Source organism: Phyllobates terribilis, unplaced genomic scaffold (assembly GCF_046119375.1).
Source record: "Phyllobates terribilis strain yellow unplaced genomic scaffold, ASM4611937v1 Scaffold_11__3_contigs__length_659146591, whole genome shotgun sequence".
NCBI lineage: Eukaryota > Metazoa > Chordata > Amphibia > Anura > Dendrobatidae > Phyllobates > Phyllobates terribilis.
In genome coordinates this window covers 158,924,104-158,944,273 of record NW_027362771.1, presented here as the reverse complement: position 1 = coordinate 158,944,273, position 20,170 = coordinate 158,924,104, and the positions used below count along the sequence as shown (strand labels likewise).

The window sequence follows — 20,170 nt, the reverse complement described above, 5'->3', positions numbered from 1 at the left end:
CAGTTACATCTCTATAATCAGTACAGGGACATCATAGAAAGAATTGTGCCATACAGTTACATCTCTATGATCAGTACAGGAAAATCATAGAGAGAATTGTGCCATACAGTTACATCTCTATGATCAGTACAGGAAAATCATAGAGAGAATTGTGCCATACAGTTACATCTCTATGATCAGTACAGGGAAATCATAGAGAGAATTGTACCACACAGTTACATCTCTATGATCAGTACAGGGAAATCATAGAGAGTATTGTACCACACAGTTACATCTCTATGATCAGTACAGGGAAATCATAGAGAGTATTGTACCACACAGTTACATCTCTATGATCAGTACAGGAAAATCATAGAGAGAATTGTGCCATACAGTTACATCTCTATGATCAGTACAGGAAAATCATAGAGAGAATTGTGCCATACAGTTACATCTCTATGATCAGTACAGGGAAATCATAGAGAGAATTGTGCCACACAGTTACATCTCTGTGATCAGTACAGGGAAATCATAGAAAGAATTGTCATACAGTTACATCTCTATGATCAGTACAGGGAAATCATAGAGAGAATTGTGCCATACAGTTACATCTCTGTGATCAGTACAGGAAAATCATAGAGAGAATTGTGCCATACAGTTACATCTCTATGATCAGTACAGGGAAATCATAGAGAGAATTGTACCACACAGTTACATCTCTATGATCAGTACAGGGACATCATAGAAAGAATTGTGCCATACAGTTACATCTCTATAATCAGTACAGGGACATCATAGAAAGAATTGTGCCATACAGTTACATCTCTATGATCAGTACAGGAAAATCATAGAGAGAATTGTGCCATACAGTTACATCTCTGTGATCAGTACAGGAAAATCATAGAGAGAATTGTACCACACAGTTACATCTCTATGATCAGTACAGGGAAATCATAGAAAGAATTGTCATACAGTTACATCTCTATGATCAGTACAGGGACATCATAGAAAGAATTGTGTCATACAGTTACATCTCTATAATCAGTACAGGGACATCATAGAAAGAATTGTGCCATACAGTTACATCTCTATAATCAGTACAGGGACATCATAGAAAGAATTGTGCCATACAGTTACATCTCTATGATCAGTACAGGGAAATCATAGAGAGTATTGTGCCATACAGTTACATCTCTATGATCAGTACAGGAAAATCATAGAGAGAATTGTACCACACAGTTACATCTCTATGATCAGTACAGGGACATCATAGAAAGAATTGTGCCATACAGTTACATCTCTGTGATCAGTACAGGAAAATCATAGAGAGAATTGTGCCATACAGTTACATCTCTATGATCAGTACAGGGAAATCATAGAGAGAATTGTACCACACAGTTACATCTCTATGATCAGTACAGGGACATCATAGAAAGAATTGTGCCATACAGTTACATCTCTATAATCAGTACAGGGACATCATAGAAAGAATTGTGCCATACAGTTACATCTCTATGATCAGTACAGGAAAATCATAGAGAGAATTGTGCCATACAGTTACATCTCTGTGATCAGTACAGGAAAATCATAGAAAGAATTGTCATACAGTTACATCTCTATGATCAGTACAGGGACATCATAGAAAGAATTGTGTCATACAGTTACATCTCTATAATCAGTACAGGGACATCATAGAAAGAATTGTGCCATACAGTTACATCTCTATGATCAGTACAGGGAAATCATAGAGAGAATTGTGTCATACAGTTACATCTCTATAATCAGTACAGGGACATCATAGAAAGAATTGTGCCATACAGTTACATCTCTATGATCAGTACAGGAAAATCATAGAGAGAATTGTGCCATACAGTTACATCTCTATGATCAGTACAGGGAAATCATAGAGAGAATTGTACCACACAGTTACATCTCTATGATCAGTACAGGGAAATCATAGAGAGTATTGTACCACACAGTTACATCTCTATGATCAGTACAGGGACATCATAGAAAGAATTGTGCCATACAGTTACATCTCTATGATCAGTACAGGAAAATCATAGAGAGAATTGTGCCATACAGTTACATCTCTGTGATCAGTACAGGAAAATCATAGAGAGAATTGTGCCATACAGTTACATCTCTATGATCAGTACAGGGAAATCATAGAAAGAATTGTGCCATACAGTTACATCTCTGTGATCAGTACAGGAAAATCATAGAGAGAATTGTGCCATACAGTTACATCTCTATAATCAGTACAGGGACATCATAGAAAGAATTGTGCCATACAGTTACATCTCTATGATCAGTACAGGGAAATCATAGAGAGTATTGTGCCATACAGTTACATCTCTATGATCAGTACAGGAAAATCATAGAGAGAATTGTGCCATACAGTTACATCTCTATGATCAGTACAGGGAAATCATAGAAAGAATTGTCATACAGTTACATCTCTATGATCAGTACAGGGACATCATAGAAAGAATTGTGTCATACAGTTGCATCTCTATAATCAGTACAGGGACATCATAGAAAGAATTGTGCCATACAGTTACATCTCTATGATCAGTACAGGGAAATCATAGAGAGAATTGTGTCATACAGTTACATCTCTATAATCAGTACAGGGACATCATAGAAAGAATTGTGCCATACAGTTACATCTCTATGATCAGTACAGGGAAATCATAGAGAGTATTGTGCCATACAGTTACATCTCTATGATCAGTACAGGAAAATCATAGAGAGAATTGTGCCCTACAGTTACATCTCTGTGATCAGTACAGGAAAATCATAGAGAGAATTGTGCCATACAGTTACATCTCTATGATCAGTACAGGAAAATCATAGAGAGAATTGTGCCATACAGTTACATCTCTATGATCAGTACAGGGAAATCATAGAGAGAATTGTACCACACAGTTACATCTCTATGATCAGTACAGGGAAATCATAGAGAGTATTGTACCACACAGTTACATCTCTATGATCAGTACAGGGAAATCATAGAGAGAATTGTGCCATACAGTTACATCTCTATGATCAGTACAGGGAAATCATAGAGAGAATTGTACCACACAGTTACATCTCTATGATCAGTACAGGGAAATCATAGAGAGTATTGTACCACACAGTTACATCTCTATGATCAGTACAGGGACATCATAGAAAGAATTGTGCCATACAGTTACATCTCTATGATCAGTACAGGGAAATCATAGAGAGTATTGTGCCATACAGTTACATCTCTATGATCAGTACAGGAAAATCATAGAGAGAATTGTGCCATACAGTTACATCTCTATGATCAGTACAGGGAAATCATAGAGAGAATTGTACCACACAGTTACATCTCTATGATCAGTACAGGGAAATCATAGAGAGTATTGTACCACACAGTTACATCTCTATGATCAGTACAGGGAAATCATAGAGAGAATTGTGCCACACAGTTACATCTCTATGATCAGTACAGGGAAATCATAGAGAGAATTGTACCACACAGTTACATCTCTATGATCAGTACAGGGAAATCATAGAGAGTATTGTACCACACAGTTACATCTCTATGATCAGTAAAGGGACATCATAGAAAGAATTGTGCCATACAGTTACATCTCTATGATCAGTACAGGAAAATCATAGAGAGAATTGTGCCATACAGTTACATCTCTGTGATCAGTACAGGAAAATCATAGAGAGAATTGTGCCATACAGTTACATCTCTGTGATCAGTACAGGAAAATCATAGAGAGAATTGTGCCATACAGTTACATCTCTATGATCAGTACAGGGAAATCATAGAGAGAATTGTACCACACAGTTACATCTCTATGATCAGTACAGGGACATCATAGAAAGAATTGTGCCATACAGTTACATCTCTATAATCAGTACAGGGACATCATAGAAAGAATTGTGCCATACAGTTACATCTCTATGATCAGTACAGGAAAATCATAGAGAGAATTGTACCACACAGTTACATCTCTATGATCAGTACAGGGAAATCATAGAGAGTATTGTACCACACAGTTACATCTCTATGATCAGTACAGGGAAATCATAGAAAGAATTGTCATACAGTTACATCTCTATGATCAGTACAGGGACATCATAGAAAGAATTGTGTCATACAGTTACATCTCTATAATCAGTACAGGGACATCATAGAAAGAATTGTGCCATACAGTTACATCTCTATGATCAGTACAGGGAAATCATAGAGAGAATTGTGTCATACAGTTACATCTCTATAATCAGTACAGGGACATCATAGAAAGAATTGTGCCATACAGTTACATCTCTATGATCAGTACAGGGAAATCATAGAGAGTATTGTGCCATACAGTTACATCTCTATGATCAGTACAGGAAAATCATAGAGAGTATTGTACCACACAGTTACATCTCTATGATCAGTACAGGGAAATCATAGAGAGAATTGTGCCATACAGTTACATCTCTATGATCAGTACAGGGAAATCATAGAGAGAATTGTACCACACAGTTACATCTCTATGATCAGTACAGGGAAATCATAGAGAGTATTGTACCACACAGTTACATCTCTATGACCAGTACAGGGAAATCATAGAGAGAATTGTGCCACACAGTTACATCTCTATGATCAGTACAGGGAAATCATAGAGAGTATTGTACCACACAGTTACATCTCTATGATCAGTACAGGGACATCATAGAAAGAATTGTGCCATACAGTTACATCTCTATGATCAGTACAGGAAAATCATAGAGAGAATTGTGCCATACAGTTACATCTCTGTGATCAGTACAGGGAAATCATAGAAAGAATTGTCATACAGTTACATCTCTATGATCCGTACAGGGACATCATAGAAAGAATTGTGTCATACAGTTACATTTCTATAATCAGTACAGGGACATCATAGAAAGAATTGTGCCATACAGTTACATCTCTATGATCAGTACAGGGAAATCATAGAGAGAATTGTGTCATACAGTTACATCTCTATAATCAGTACAGGGACATCATAGAAAGAATTGTGCCATACAGTTACATCTCTATGATCAGTACAGGGACATCATAGAGAGTATTGTGCCATACAGTTACATCTCTATGATCAGTACAGGAAAATCATAGAGAGAATTGTGCCATACAGTTACATCTCTATGATCAGTACAGGGAAATCATAGAGAGAATTGTACCACACAGTTACATCTCTATGATCAGTACAGGGAAATCATAGAGAGTATTGTACCACACAGTTACATCTCTATGATCAGTACAGGGAAATCATAGAGAGAATTGTACCACACAGTTACATCTCTATGATCAGTACAGGGAAATCATAGAGAGAATTGTGCCACACAGTTACATCTCTATGATCAGTACAGGGAAATCATAGAGAGTATTGTACCACACAGTTACATCTCTATGATCAGTACAGGGACATCATAGAAAGAATTGTGCCATACAGTTACATCTCTATGATCAGTACAGGAAAATCATAGAGAGAATTGTGCCATACAGTTACATCTCTGTGATCAGTACAGGGAAATCATAGAAAGAATTGTCATACAGTTACATCTCTATGATCAGTACAGGGAAATCATAGAGAGAATTGTGTCATACAGTTACATCTCTATAATCGGTACAGGGACATCATAGAAAGAATTGTGCCATACAGTTACATCTCTATGATCAGTACAGGAAAATCATAGAGAGAATTGTGCCATACAGTTACATCTCTATGATCAGTACAGGGAAATCATAGAGAGAATTGTACCACACAGTTACATCTGTATGATCAGTACAGGGAAATCATAGAGAGTATTGTACCACACAGTTACATCTCTATGATCAGTACAGGGAAATCATAGAGAGTATTGTACCACACAGTTACATCTCTATGATCAGTACAGGGACATCATAGAAAGAATTGTGCCATACAGTTACATCTCTATGATCAGTACAGGAAAATCATAGAGAGAATTGTGCCATACAGTTACATCTCTGTGATCAGTACAGGGAAATCATAGAAAGAATTGTCATACAGTTACATCTCTATGATCAGTACAGGGAAATCATAGAGAGAATTGTGTCATACAGTTACATCTCTATAATCAGTACAGGGACATCATAGAAAGAATTGTGCCATACAGTTACATCTCTATGATCAGTACAGGAAAATCATAGAGAGAATTGTGCCATACAGTTACATCTCTATGATCAGTACAGGGAAATCATAGAGAGAATTGTACCACACAGTTACATCTCTATGATCAGTACAGGGAAATCATAGAGAGTATTGTACCACACAGTTACATCTCTATGATCAGTACAGGGAAATCATAGAGAGTATTGTACCACACAGTTACATCTCTATGATCAGTACAGGAAAATCATAGAGAGAATTGTGCCATACAGTTACATCTCTATGATCAGTACAGGGAAATCATAGAGAGAATTGTGCCATACAGTTACATCTCTATAATCAGTACAGGGACATCATAGAAAGAATTGTGCCATACAGTTACATCTCTATGATCAGTACAGGAAAATCATAGAGAGAATTGTACCATACAGTTACATCTCTATAATCAGTACAGGAAAATCATAGAGAGAATTGTGCCATACAGTTACATCTCTGTGATCAGTACAGGAAAATCATAGAGAGAATTGTACCATACAGTTACATCTCTGTGATCAGTACAGGGAAATCATAGAAAGAATTGTCATACAGTTACATCTCTATGATCAGTACAGGGACATCATAGAAAGAATTGTGTCATACAGTTACATCTCTATGATCAGTACAGGGACATCATAGAAAGAATTGTGCCATACAGTTACATCTCTATGATCAGTACAGGGAAATCAGAGAGAGAATTGTGTCATACAGTTACATCTCTATAATCAGTACAGGGACATCATAGAAAGAATTGTGCCATACAGTTACATCTCTATGATCAGTACAGGGAAATCATAGAGAGTATTGTGCCATACAGTTACATCTCTATGATCAGTACAGGAAAATCATAGAGAGAATTGTGCCATACAGTTACATCTCTATGATCAGTACAGGGAAATCATAGAGAGAATTGTACCACACAGTTACATCTCTATGATCAGTACAGGGAAATCATAGAGAGTATTGTACCACACAGTTACATCTCTATGATCAGTACAGGGAAATCATAGAGAGAATTGTGCCACACAGTTACATCTCTATGATCAGTACAGGGAAATCATAGAGAGAATTGTACCACACAGTTACATCTCTATGATCAGTACAGGGAAATCATAGAGAGTATTGTACCACACAGTTACATCTCTATGATCAGTACAGGGACATCATAGAAAGAATTGTGCCATACAGTTACATCTCTATGATCAGTACAGGAAAATCATAGAGAGAATTGTGCCATACAGTTACATCTCTGTGATCAGTACAGGAAAATCATAGAGAGAATTGTGCCATACAGTTACATCTCTGTGATCAGTACAGGAAAATCATAGAGAGAATTGTGCCATACAGTTACATCTCTATGATCAGTACAGGGAAATCATAGAGAGAATTGTACCACACAGTTACATCTCTATGATCAGTACAGGGACATCATAGAAAGAATTGTGCCATACAGTTACATCTCTATAATCAGTACAGGGACATCATAGAAAGAATTGTGCCATACAGTTACATCTCTATGATCAGTACAGGAAAATCATAGAGAGAATTGTGCCATACAGTTACATCTCTGTGATCAGTACAGGAAAATCATAGAGAGATTTGTACCATACAGTTACATCTCTGTGATCAGTACAGGGAAATCATAGAAAGAATTGTCATACAGTTACATCTCTATGATCAGTACAGGGACATCATAGAAAGAATTGTGTCATACAGTTACATTTCTATAATCAGTACAGGGACATCATAGAAAGAATTGTGCCATACAGTTACATCTCTATGATCAGTACAGGGAAATCATAGAGAGAATTGTGTCATACAGTTACATCTCTATAATCAGTACAGGGACATCATAGAAAGAATTGTGCCATACAGTTACATCTCTATGATCAGTACAGGGAAATCATAGAGAGTATTGTGCCATACAGTTACATCTCTATGATCAGTACAGGAAAATCATAGAGAGAATTGTGCCATACAGTTACATCTCTATGATCAGTACAGGGAAATCATAGAGAGTATTGTACCACACAGTTACATCTCTATGATCAGTACAGGGAAATCATAGAGAGTATTGTACCACACAGTTACATCTCTATGATCAGTACAGGGAAATCATAGAGAGAATTGTGCCACACAGTTACATCTCTATGATCAGTACAGGGAAATCATAGAGAGAATTGTACCACACAGTTACATCTCTATGATCAGTACAGGGAAATCATAGAGAGTATTGTACCACACAGTTACATCTCTATGACCAGTACAGGGAAATCATAGAGAGAATTGTGCCACACAGTTACATCTCTATGATCAGTACAGGGAAATCATAGAGAGTATTGTACCACACAGTTACATCTCTATGATCAGTACAGGGACATCATAGAAAGAATTGTGCCATACAGTTACATCTCTATGATCAGTACAGGAAAATCATAGAGAGAATTGTGCCATACAGTTACATCTCTGTGATCAGTACAGGGAAATCATAGAAAGAATTGTCATACAGTTACATCTCTATGATCAGTACAGGGAAATCATAGAGAGAATTGTGTCATACAGTTACATCTCTATAATCAGTACAGGGACATCATAGAAAGAATTGTGCCATACAGTTACATCTCTATGATCAGTACAGGAAAATCATAGAGAGAATTGTGCCATACAGTTACATCTCTATGATCAGTACAGGGAAATCATTGAGAGAATTGTGCCATACAGTTACATCTCTGTGATCAGTACAGGGAAATCATAGAAAGAATTGTCATACAGTTACATCTCTATGATCAGTACAGGAAAATCATAGAGAGAATTGTGCCATACAGTTACATCTCTATGATCAGTACAGGGAAATCATAGAGAGAATTGTACCACACAGTTACATCTCTATGATCAGTACAGGGAAATCATAGAGAGAATTGTACCACACAGTTACATCTCTATGATCAGTACAGGGAAATCATAGAGAGTATTGTACCACACAGTTACATCTCTATGATCAGTACAGGGAAATCATAGAGAGAATTGTGCCACACAGTTACATCTCTATGATCAGTACAGGGAAATCATAGAGAGAATTGTACCACACAGTTACATCTCTATGATCAGTACAGGGAAATCATAGAGAGTATTGTACCACACAGTTACATCTCTATGATCAGTACAGGGACATCATAGAAAGAATTGTGCCATACAGTTACATCTCTGTGATCAGTACAGGAAAATCATAGAGAGAATTGTACCATACAGTTACATCTCTATGATCAGTACAGGGAAATCATAGAGAGAATTGTTCCATACAGTTACATCTCTGTGATCAGTACAGGGAAATCATAGAAAGAATTGTCATACAGTTACATCTCTATGATCAGTACAGGGACATCATAGAAAGAATTGTGTCATACAGTTACATCTCTATGATCAGTACAGGGAAATCATAGAGAGAATTGTGTCATACAGTTACATCTCTATAATCAGTACAGGGACATCATAGAAAGAATTGTGCCATACAGTTACATCTCTATGATCAGTACAGGGACATCATAGAGAGTATTGTGCCATACAGTTACATCTCTATGATCAGTACAGGAAAATCATAGAGAGAATTGTGCCATACAGTTACATCTCTATGATCAGTACAGGGAAATCATAGAGAGAATTGTGCCATACAGTTACATCTCTATGATCAGTACAGGAAAATCATAGAGAGAATTGTGCCATACAGTTACATCTCTGTGATCAGTACAGGGAAATCATAGAAAGAATTGTCATACAGTTACATCTCTATGATCAGTACAGGGAAATCATAGAGAGAATTGTGTCATACAGTTACATCTCTATAATCAGTACAGGGACATCATAGAAAGAATTGTGCCATACAGTTACATCTCTATGATCAGTACAGGAAAATCATAGAGAGAATTGTGCCATACAGTTACATCTCTATGATCAGTACAGGGAAATCATTGAGAGAATTGTGCCATACAGTTACATCTCTGTGATCAGTACAGGGAAATCATAGAAAGAATTGTCATACAGTTACATCTCTATGATCAGTACAGGAAAATCATAGAGAGAATTGTGCCATACAGTTACATCTCTATGATCAGTACAGGGAAATCATAGAGAGAATTGTACCACACAGTTACATCTCTATGATCAGTACAGGGAAATCATAGAGAGAATTGTGCCACACAGTTAAATCTCTATGATCAGTACAGGGAAATCATAGAGAGAATTGTACCACACAGTTACATCTCTATGATCAGTACAGGGAAATCATAGAGAGTATTGTACCACACAGTTACATCTCTATGATCAGTACAGGGACATCATAGAAAGAATTGTGCCATACAGTTACATCTCTGTGATCAGTACAGGAAAATCATAGAGAGAATTGTACCATACAGTTACATCTCTATGATCAGTACAGGGAAATCATAGAGAGAATTGTTCCATACAGTTACATCTCTGTGATCAGTACAGGGAAATCATAGAAAGAATTGTCATACAGTTACATCTCTATGATCAGTACAGGGACATCATAGAAAGAATTGTGTCATACAGTTACATCTCTATAATCAGTACAGGGACATCATAGAAAGAATTGTGCCATACAGTTACATCTCTATGATCAGTACAGGGAAATCATAGAGAGAATTGTGTCATACAGTTACATCTCTATAATCAGTACAGGGACATCATAGAAAGAATTGTGCCATACAGTTACATCTCTATGATCAGTACAGGAAAATCATAGAGAGAATTGTGCCATACAGTTACATCTCTATGATCAGTACAGGGAAATCATAGAGAGAATTGTACCACACAGTTACATCTCTATGATCAGTACAGGGAAATCATAGAGAGTATTGTACCACACAGTTACATCTCTATGATCAGTACAGGGAAATCATAGAGAGAATTGTACCACACAGTTACATCTCTATGATCAGTACAGGGAAATCATAGAGAGAATTGTGCCACACAGTTACATCTCTATGATCAGTACAGGGAAATCATAGAGAGTATTGTACCACACAGTTACATCTCTATGATCAGTACAGGGACATCATAGAAAGAATTGTGCCATACAGTTACATCTCTATGATCAGTACAGGAAAATCATAGAGAGAATTGTGCCATACAGTTACATCTCTGTGATCAGTACAGGGAAATCATAGAAAGAATTGTCATACAGTTACATCTCTATGATCAGTACAGGGAAATCATAGAGAGAATTGTGTCATACAGTTACATCTCTATAATCAGTACAGGGACATCATAGAAAGAATTGTGCCATACAGTTACATCTCTATGATCAGTACAGGAAAATCATAGAGAGAATTGTGCCATACAGTTACATCTCTATGATCAGTACAGGGAAATCATAGAGAGAATTGTACCACACAGTTACATCTGTATGATCAGTACAGGGAAATCATAGAGAGTATTGTACCACACAGTTACATCTCTATGATCAGTACAGGGAAATCATAGAGAGTATTGTACCACACAGTTACATCTCTATGATCAGTACAGGGACATCATAGAAAGAATTGTGCCATACAGTTACATCTCTATGATCAGTACAGGAAAATCATAGAGAGAATTGTGCCATACAGTTACATCTCTGTGATCAGTACAGGGAAATCATAGAAAGAATTGTCATACAGTTACATCTCTATGATCAGTACAGGGAAATCATAGAGAGAATTGTGTCATACAGTTACATCTCTATAATCAGTACAGGGACATCATAGAAAGAATTGTGCCATACAGTTACATCTCTATGATCAGTACAGGAAAATCATAGAGAGAATTGTGCCATACAGTTACATCTCTATGATCAGTACAGGAAAATCATAGAGAGAATTGTGCCATACAGTTACATCTCTATGATCAGTACAGGGAAATCATAGAGAGAATTGTACCACACAGTTACATCTCTATGATCAGTACAGGGAAATCATAGAGAGTATTGTACCACACAGTTACATCTCTATGATCAGTACAGGGAAATCATAGAGAGTATTGTACCACACAGTTACATCTCTATGATCAGTACAGGGAAATCATAGAGAGAATTGTGCCATACAGTTACATCTCTATAATCAGTACAGGGACATCATAGAAAGAATTGTGCCATACAGTTACATCTCTATGATCAGTACAGGAAAATCATAGAGAGAATTGTGCCATACAGTTACATCTCTGTGATCAGTACAGGAAAATCATAGAGAGAATTGTACCATACAGTTACATCTCTGTGATCAGTACAGGGAAATCATAGAAAGAATTGTCATACAGTTACATCTCTATGATCAGTACAGGGACATCATAGAAAGAATTGTGTCATACAGTTACATCTCTATGATCAGTACAGGGACATCATAGAAAGAATTGTGCCATACAGTTACATCTCTATGATCAGTACAGGGAAATCAGAGAGAGAATTGTGTCATACAGTTACATCTCTATAATCAGTACAGGGACATCATAGAAAGAATTGTGCCATACAGTTACATCTCTATGAGCAGTACAGGGAAATCATAGAGAGTATTGTGCCATACAGTTACATCTCTATGATCAGTACAGGAAAATCATAGAGAGAATTGTGCCATACAGTTACATCTCTATGATCAGTACAGGGAAATCATAGAGAGAATTGTACCACACAGTTACATCTCTATGATCAGTACAGGGAAATCATAGAGAGTATTGTACCACACAGTTACATCTCTATGATCAGTACAGGGAAATCATAGAGAGAATTGTGCCACACAGTTACATCTCTATGATCAGTACAGGGAAATCATAGAGAGAATTGTACCACACAGTTACATCTCTATGATCAGTACAGGGAAATCATAGAGAGTATTGTACCACACAGTTACATCTCTATGATCAGTACAGGGACATCATAGAAAGAATTGTGCCATACAGTTACATCTCTATGATCAGTACAGGAAAATCATAGAGAGAATTGTGCCATACAGTTACATCTCTGTGATCAGTACAGGAAAATCATAGAGAGAATTGTGCCATACAGTTACATCTCTGTGATCAGTACAGGAAAATCATAGAGAGAATTGTGCCATACAGTTACATCTCTATGATCAGTACAGGGAAATCATAGAGAGAATTGTACCACACAGTTACATCTCTATGATCAGTACAGGGACATCATAGAAAGAATTGTGCCATACAGTTACATCTCTATAATCAGTACAGGGACATCATAGAAAGAATTGTGCCATACAGTTACATCTCTATGATCAGTACAGGAAAATCATAGAGAGAATTGTGCCATACAGTTACATCTCTGTGATCAGTACAGGGAAATCATAGAGAGATTTGTACCATACAGTTACATCTCTGTGATCAGTACAGGGAAATCATAGAAAGAATTGTCATACAGTTACATCTCTATGATCAGTACAGGGACATCATAGAAAGAATTGTGCCATACAGTTACATCTCTATGATCAGTACAGGGAAATCATAGAGAGAATTGTGTCATACAGTTACATCTCTATAATCAGTACAGGGACATCATAGAAAGAATTGTGCCATACAGTTACATCTCTATGATCAGTACAGGGAAATCATAGAGAGTATTGTGCCATACAGTTACATCTCTATGATCAGTACAGGAAAATCATAGAGAGAATTGTGCCATACAGTTACATCTCTATGATCAGTACAGGGAAATCATAGAGAGTATTGTACCACACAGTTACATCTCTATGATCAGTACAGGGAAATCATAGAGAGTATTGTACCACACAGTTACATCTCTATGATCAGTACAGGGAAATCATAGAGAGAATTGTGCCACACAGTTACATCTCTATGATCAGTACAGGGAAATCATAGAGAGTATTGTACCACACAGTTACATCTCTATGATCAGTACAGGGACATCATAGAAAGAATTGTGCCATACAGTTACATCTCTATGATCAGTACAGGAAAATCATAGAGAGAATTGTGCCATACAGTTACATCTCTGTGATCAGTACAGGGAAATCATAGAAAGAATTGTCATACAGTTACATCTCTATGATCAGTACAGGGAAATCATAGAGAGAATTGTGTCATACAGTTACATCTCTATAATCAGTACAGGGACATCATAGAAAGAATTGTGCCATACAGTTACATCTCTATGATCAGTACAGGAAAATCATAGAGAGAATTGTGCCATACAGTTACATCTCTATGATCAGTACAGGGAAATCATAGAGAGAATTGTGCCATACAGTTACATCTCTGTGATCAGTACAGGGAAATCATAGAAAGAATTGTCATACAGTTACATCTCTATGATCAGTACAGGAAAATCATAGAGAGAATTGTGCCATACAGTTACATCTCTATGATCAGTACAGGGAAATCATAGAGAGAATTGTACCACACAGTTACATCTCTATGATCAGTACAGGGAAATCATAGAGAGTATTGTACCACACAGTTACATCTCTATGATCAGTACAGGGACATCATAGAAAGAATTGTGCCATACAGTTACATCTCTGTGATCAGTACAGGAAAATCATAGAGAGAATTGTACCATACAGTTACATCTCTATGATCAGTACAGGGAAATCATAGAAAGAATTGTCATACAGTTACATCTCTATGATCAGTACAGGGACATCATAGAAAGAATTGTGTCATACAGTTACATCTCTATAATCAGTACAGGGACATCATAGAAAGAATTGTGCCATACAGTTACATCTCTATGATCAGTACAGGGAAATCATAGAGAGAATTGTGTCATACAGTTACATCTCTATAATCAGTACAGGGACATCATAGAAAGAATTGTGCCATACAGTTACATCTCTATGATCAGTACAGGGACATCATAGAGAGTATTGTGCCATACAGTTACATCTCTATGATCAGTACAGGAAAATCATAGAGAGAATTGTGCCATACAGTTACATCTCTATGATCAGTACAGGGAAATCATAGAGAGAATTGTACCACACAGTTACATCTCTATGATCAGTACAGGGAAATCATAGAGAGTATTGTACCACACAGTTACATCTCTATGATCAGTACAGGGAAATCATAGAGAGAATTGTGCCACACAGTTACATCTCTATGATCAGTACAGGGAAATCATAGAGAGAATTGTACCACACAGTTACATCTCTATGATCAGTACAGGGAAATCATAGAGAGTATTGTACCACACAGTTACATCTCTATGATCAGTACAGGGAAATCATAGAGAGAATTGTGCCACACAGTTACATCTCTATGATCAGTACAGGGAAATCATAGAGAGAATTGTACCACACAGTTACATCTCTATGATCAGTACAGGGAAATCATAGAGAGTATTGTACCACACAGTTACATCTCTATGATCAGTACAGGGAAATCATAGAGAGTATTGTGCCATACAGTTACATCTCTATGATCAGTACAGGGAAATCATAGAGAGTATTGTACCACACAGTTACATCTCTATGATCAGTACAGGGACATCATAGAAAGAATTGTGCCATACAGTTACATCTCTATGATCAGTACAGGAAAATCATAGAGAGAATTGTGCCATACAGTTACATCTCTATGATCAGTACAGGGAAATCATAGAGAGAATTGTGTCATACAGTTACATCTCTATAATCAGTACAGGGACATCATAGAAAGAATTGTGCCATACAGTTACATCTCTATGATCAGTACAGGAAAATCATAGAGAGAATTGTGCCATACAGTTACATCTCTATGATCAATACAGGGAAATCATAGAGAGAATTGTACCACACAGTTACATCTGTATGATCAGTACAGGGAAATCATAGAGAGTATTGTACCACACAGTTACATCTCTATGATCAGTACAGGGAAATCATAGAGAGTATTGTACCACACAGTTACATCTCTATGATCAGTACAGGGACATCATAGAAAGAATTGTGCCATACAGTTACATCTCTATGATCAGTACAGGAAAATCATAGAGAGAATTGTGCCATACAGTTACATCTCTGTGATCAGTACAGGGAAATCATAGAAAGAATTGTCATACAGTTACATCTCTATGATCAGTACAGGGAAATCATAGAGAGAATTGTGTCATACAGTTACATCTCTATAATCAGTACAGGGACATCATAGAAAGAATTGTGCCATACAGTTACATCTCTATGATCAGTACAGGGAAATCATAGAGAGAATTGTGTCATACAGTTACATTTCTATAATCAGTACAGGGACATCATAGAAAGAATTGTGCCATACAGTTACATCTCTATGATCAGTACAGGAAAATCATAGAGAGAATTGTGCCATACAGTTACATCTCTATGATCAGTACAGGGAAATCATAGAGAGAATTGTTCCATACAGTTACATCTCTGTGATCAGTACAGGGAAATCATAGAAAGAATTGTCATACAGTTACATCTCTATGATCAGTACAGGGACATCATAGAAAGAATTGTGTCATACAGTTACATCTCTATGATCAGTACAGGGACATCATAGAAAGAATTGTGCCCTACAGTTACATCTCTATGATCAGTACAGGGAAATCATAGAGAGAATTGTACCACACAGTTACATCTCTATGATCAGTACAGGGAAATCATAGAGAGTATTGTACCACACAGTTACATCTCTATGATCAGTACAGGGAAATCATAGAGAGAATTGTGCCACACAGTTACATCTCTATGATCAGTACAGGGAAATCATAGAGAGAATTGTACCACACAGTTACATCTCTATGATCAGTACAGGGAAATCATAGAGAGTATTGTACCACACAGTTACATCTCTATGATCAGTACAGGGAAATCATAGAGAGAATTGTGCCACACAGTTACATCTCTATGATCAGTACAGGGAAATCATAGAGAGAATTGTACCACACAGTTACATCTCTATGATCAGTACAGGGAAATCATAGAGAGTATTGTACCACACAGTTACATCTCTATGATCAGTACAGGGAAATCATAGAGAGTATTGTGCCATACAGTTACATCTCTATGATCAGTACAGGGAAATCATAGAGAGTATTGTACCACACAGTTACATCTCTATGATCAGTACAGGGACATCATAGAAAGAATTGTGCCATACAGTTACATCTCTATGATCAGTACAGGAAAATCATAGAGAGAATTGTGCCATACAGTTACATCTCTATGATCAGTACAGGGAAATCATAGAGAGAATTGTGTCATACAGTTACATCTCTATAATCAGTACAGGGACATCATAGAAAGAATTGTGCCATACAGTTACATCTCTATGATCAGTACAGGAAAATCATAGAGAGAATTGTGCCATACAGTTACATCTCTATGATCAGTACAGGGAAATCATAGAGAGAATTGTACCACACAGTTACATCTGTATGATCAGTACAGGGAAATCATAGAGAGTATTGTACCACACAGTTACATCTCTATGATCAGTACAGGGAAATCATAGAGAGTATTGTACCACACAGTTACATCTCTATGATCAGTACAGGGACATCATAGAAAGAATTGTGCCATACAGTTACATCTCTATGATCAGTACAGGAAAATCATAGAGAGAATTGTGCCATACAGTTACATCTCTGTGATCAGTACAGGGAAATCATAGAAAGAATTGTCATACAGTTACATCTCTATGATCAGTACAGGGAAATCATAGAGAGAATTGTGTCATACAGTTACATCTCTATAATCAGTACAGGGACATCATAGAAAGAATTGTGCCATACAGTTACATCTCTATGATCAGTACAGGAAAATCATAGAGAGAATTGTGCCATACAGTTACATCTCTATGATCAGTACAGGAAAATCATAGAGAGAATTGTGCCATACAGTTACATCTCTATGATCAGTACAGGGAAATCATAGAGAGAATTGTACCACACAGTTACATCTCTATGATCAGTACAGGGAAATCATAGAGAGTATTGTACCACACAGTTACATCTCTATGATTAGTACAGGGAAATCATAGAGAGTATTGTACCACACAGTTACATCTCTATGATCAGTACAGGGAAATCATAGAGAGTATTGTACCACACAGTTACATCTCTATGATCAGTACAGGAAAATCATAGAGAGAATTGTGCCATACAGTTACATCTCTATGATCAGTACAGGGAAATCATAGAGAGAATTGTGCCACACAGTTACATCTCTATGATCAGTACAGGGAAATCATAGAGAGTATTGTACCACACAGTTACATCTCTATGATCAGTACAGGAAAATCATAGAGAGAATTGTGCCATACAGTTACATCTCTATGATCAGTACAGGAAAATCATAGAGAGAATTGTGCCATACAGTTACATCTCTATGATCAGTACAGGGAAATCATAGAGAGAATTGTGCCACACAGTTACATCTCTGTGATCAGTACAGGGAAATCATAGAAAGAATTGTCATACAGTTACATCTCTATGATCAGTACAGGGAAATCATAGAGAGAATTGTGCCATACAGTTACATCTCTATGATCAGTACAGGGACATCATAGAGAGAATTGTGCCATACAGTTACATCTCTGTGATCAGTACAGGGAAATCATAGAGAGAATTGTGCCATACAGTTACATCTCTATGATCAGTACAGGGACATCATAGAGAGAATTGTGCCATACAGTTACATCTCTGTGATCAGTACAGGGAAATCATAGAGAGAATTGTGCCATACAGTTACATCTCTGTGATCAGTACAGGGAAATCATAGAGAGAATTGTGCCATACAGTTACATCTCTATAATCAGTACAGGGAAATCATAGAAAGAATTGTCATACAGTTACATCTCTATGATCAGTACAGGGAAATCATAGAGAGAATTGTGCCATACAGTTACATCTCTATGATCAGTACAGGGACATCATAGAGAGAATTGTGCCATACAGTTACATCTCTGTGATCAGTACAGGGAAATCATAGAAAGAATTGTCATACAGTTACATCTCTATGATCAGTACAGGGAAATCATAGAGAGAATTGTGCCATACAGTTACATCTCTATGATCAGTACAGGGACATCATAGAGAGAATTGTGCCATACAGTTACATCTCTGTGATCAGTACAGGGAAATCATAGAGAGAATTGTGCCATACAGTTACATCTCTATGATCAGTAGAGGTAAAAAAAAACAAAACAGGAAGTTACAACCAAGGCCCAAGCTGGAGTCTGAAGAGGCAAGTAACCATAGGACTTAAGGTATTAAGCATTAATCCTTCAATTGCCCGCCATGAAGAATCATACAATTTACCATATGATTGCCCTAGACCACAATGAATATTTTTACTTACCCATTCACTGCCCTGGAAAACCAAGGAAACTAGAATAAATACCCTTTTTGTGCTAGACCATGAGTGATAGTCATATCAACACTTTCACGCGACAGAACACTCGTTCATCGGGTGAAATCATCTTTTAGCTTTCACAAAAGATCATCGTTCTTGGCAGCACATCATCCTTTGTAAACAGGGCTTGTGCTGTTGAGTACAATGGCAGCCTATCTGCACTGAGCGATCCTTTTCAGATAGTGCGCATCATTACCTGCAGTTTGCCTGTGTAAACAGGTTGTTAAACAACCGCCAAGCTGTAAATACTTATCGATCACCGGTCGTTTAACGCTGCAAAATTGAGTAATGTAAACCCACTACTATACCTGTCATAGACAATGTTGGAGAGTAGAATTGTGGCTGGTTACAGCAGCCACCACAATGGTAGGAGCTTACTGAATGCTGCCTCTGTGATGGCTCCAGATTGCCACCATTCTATCATTTCTGTGTCTGTGCAGGCGACTTCTGACCACTTTTAGACTGATGAAGAAATCGAATAGCACAATATCGCTTACATCAGAAGGTGATGGGTAGATGCTTCCTTTAGCAGCTTTAAAAAACCTATGACTTTTGGGTAAATCCTAGAATGCAGCAGGTTTAGCTCTGTTGACCCAAAGACAATAATCACATCTGCAAGACTGCCAAGTCCCT

General features: G+C 37.1%; 1 protein-coding gene across 8 annotated transcripts in view; it reads left to right on the top strand.

Moving 5' to 3' along the window:
• Window positions 1–20,170, top strand: part of GRIP1 (glutamate receptor interacting protein 1) — a 647,688-nt gene that overhangs the window by 475,716 nt on the left and 151,802 nt on the right. The gene's annotated exons all lie outside the window — the stretch shown is intronic.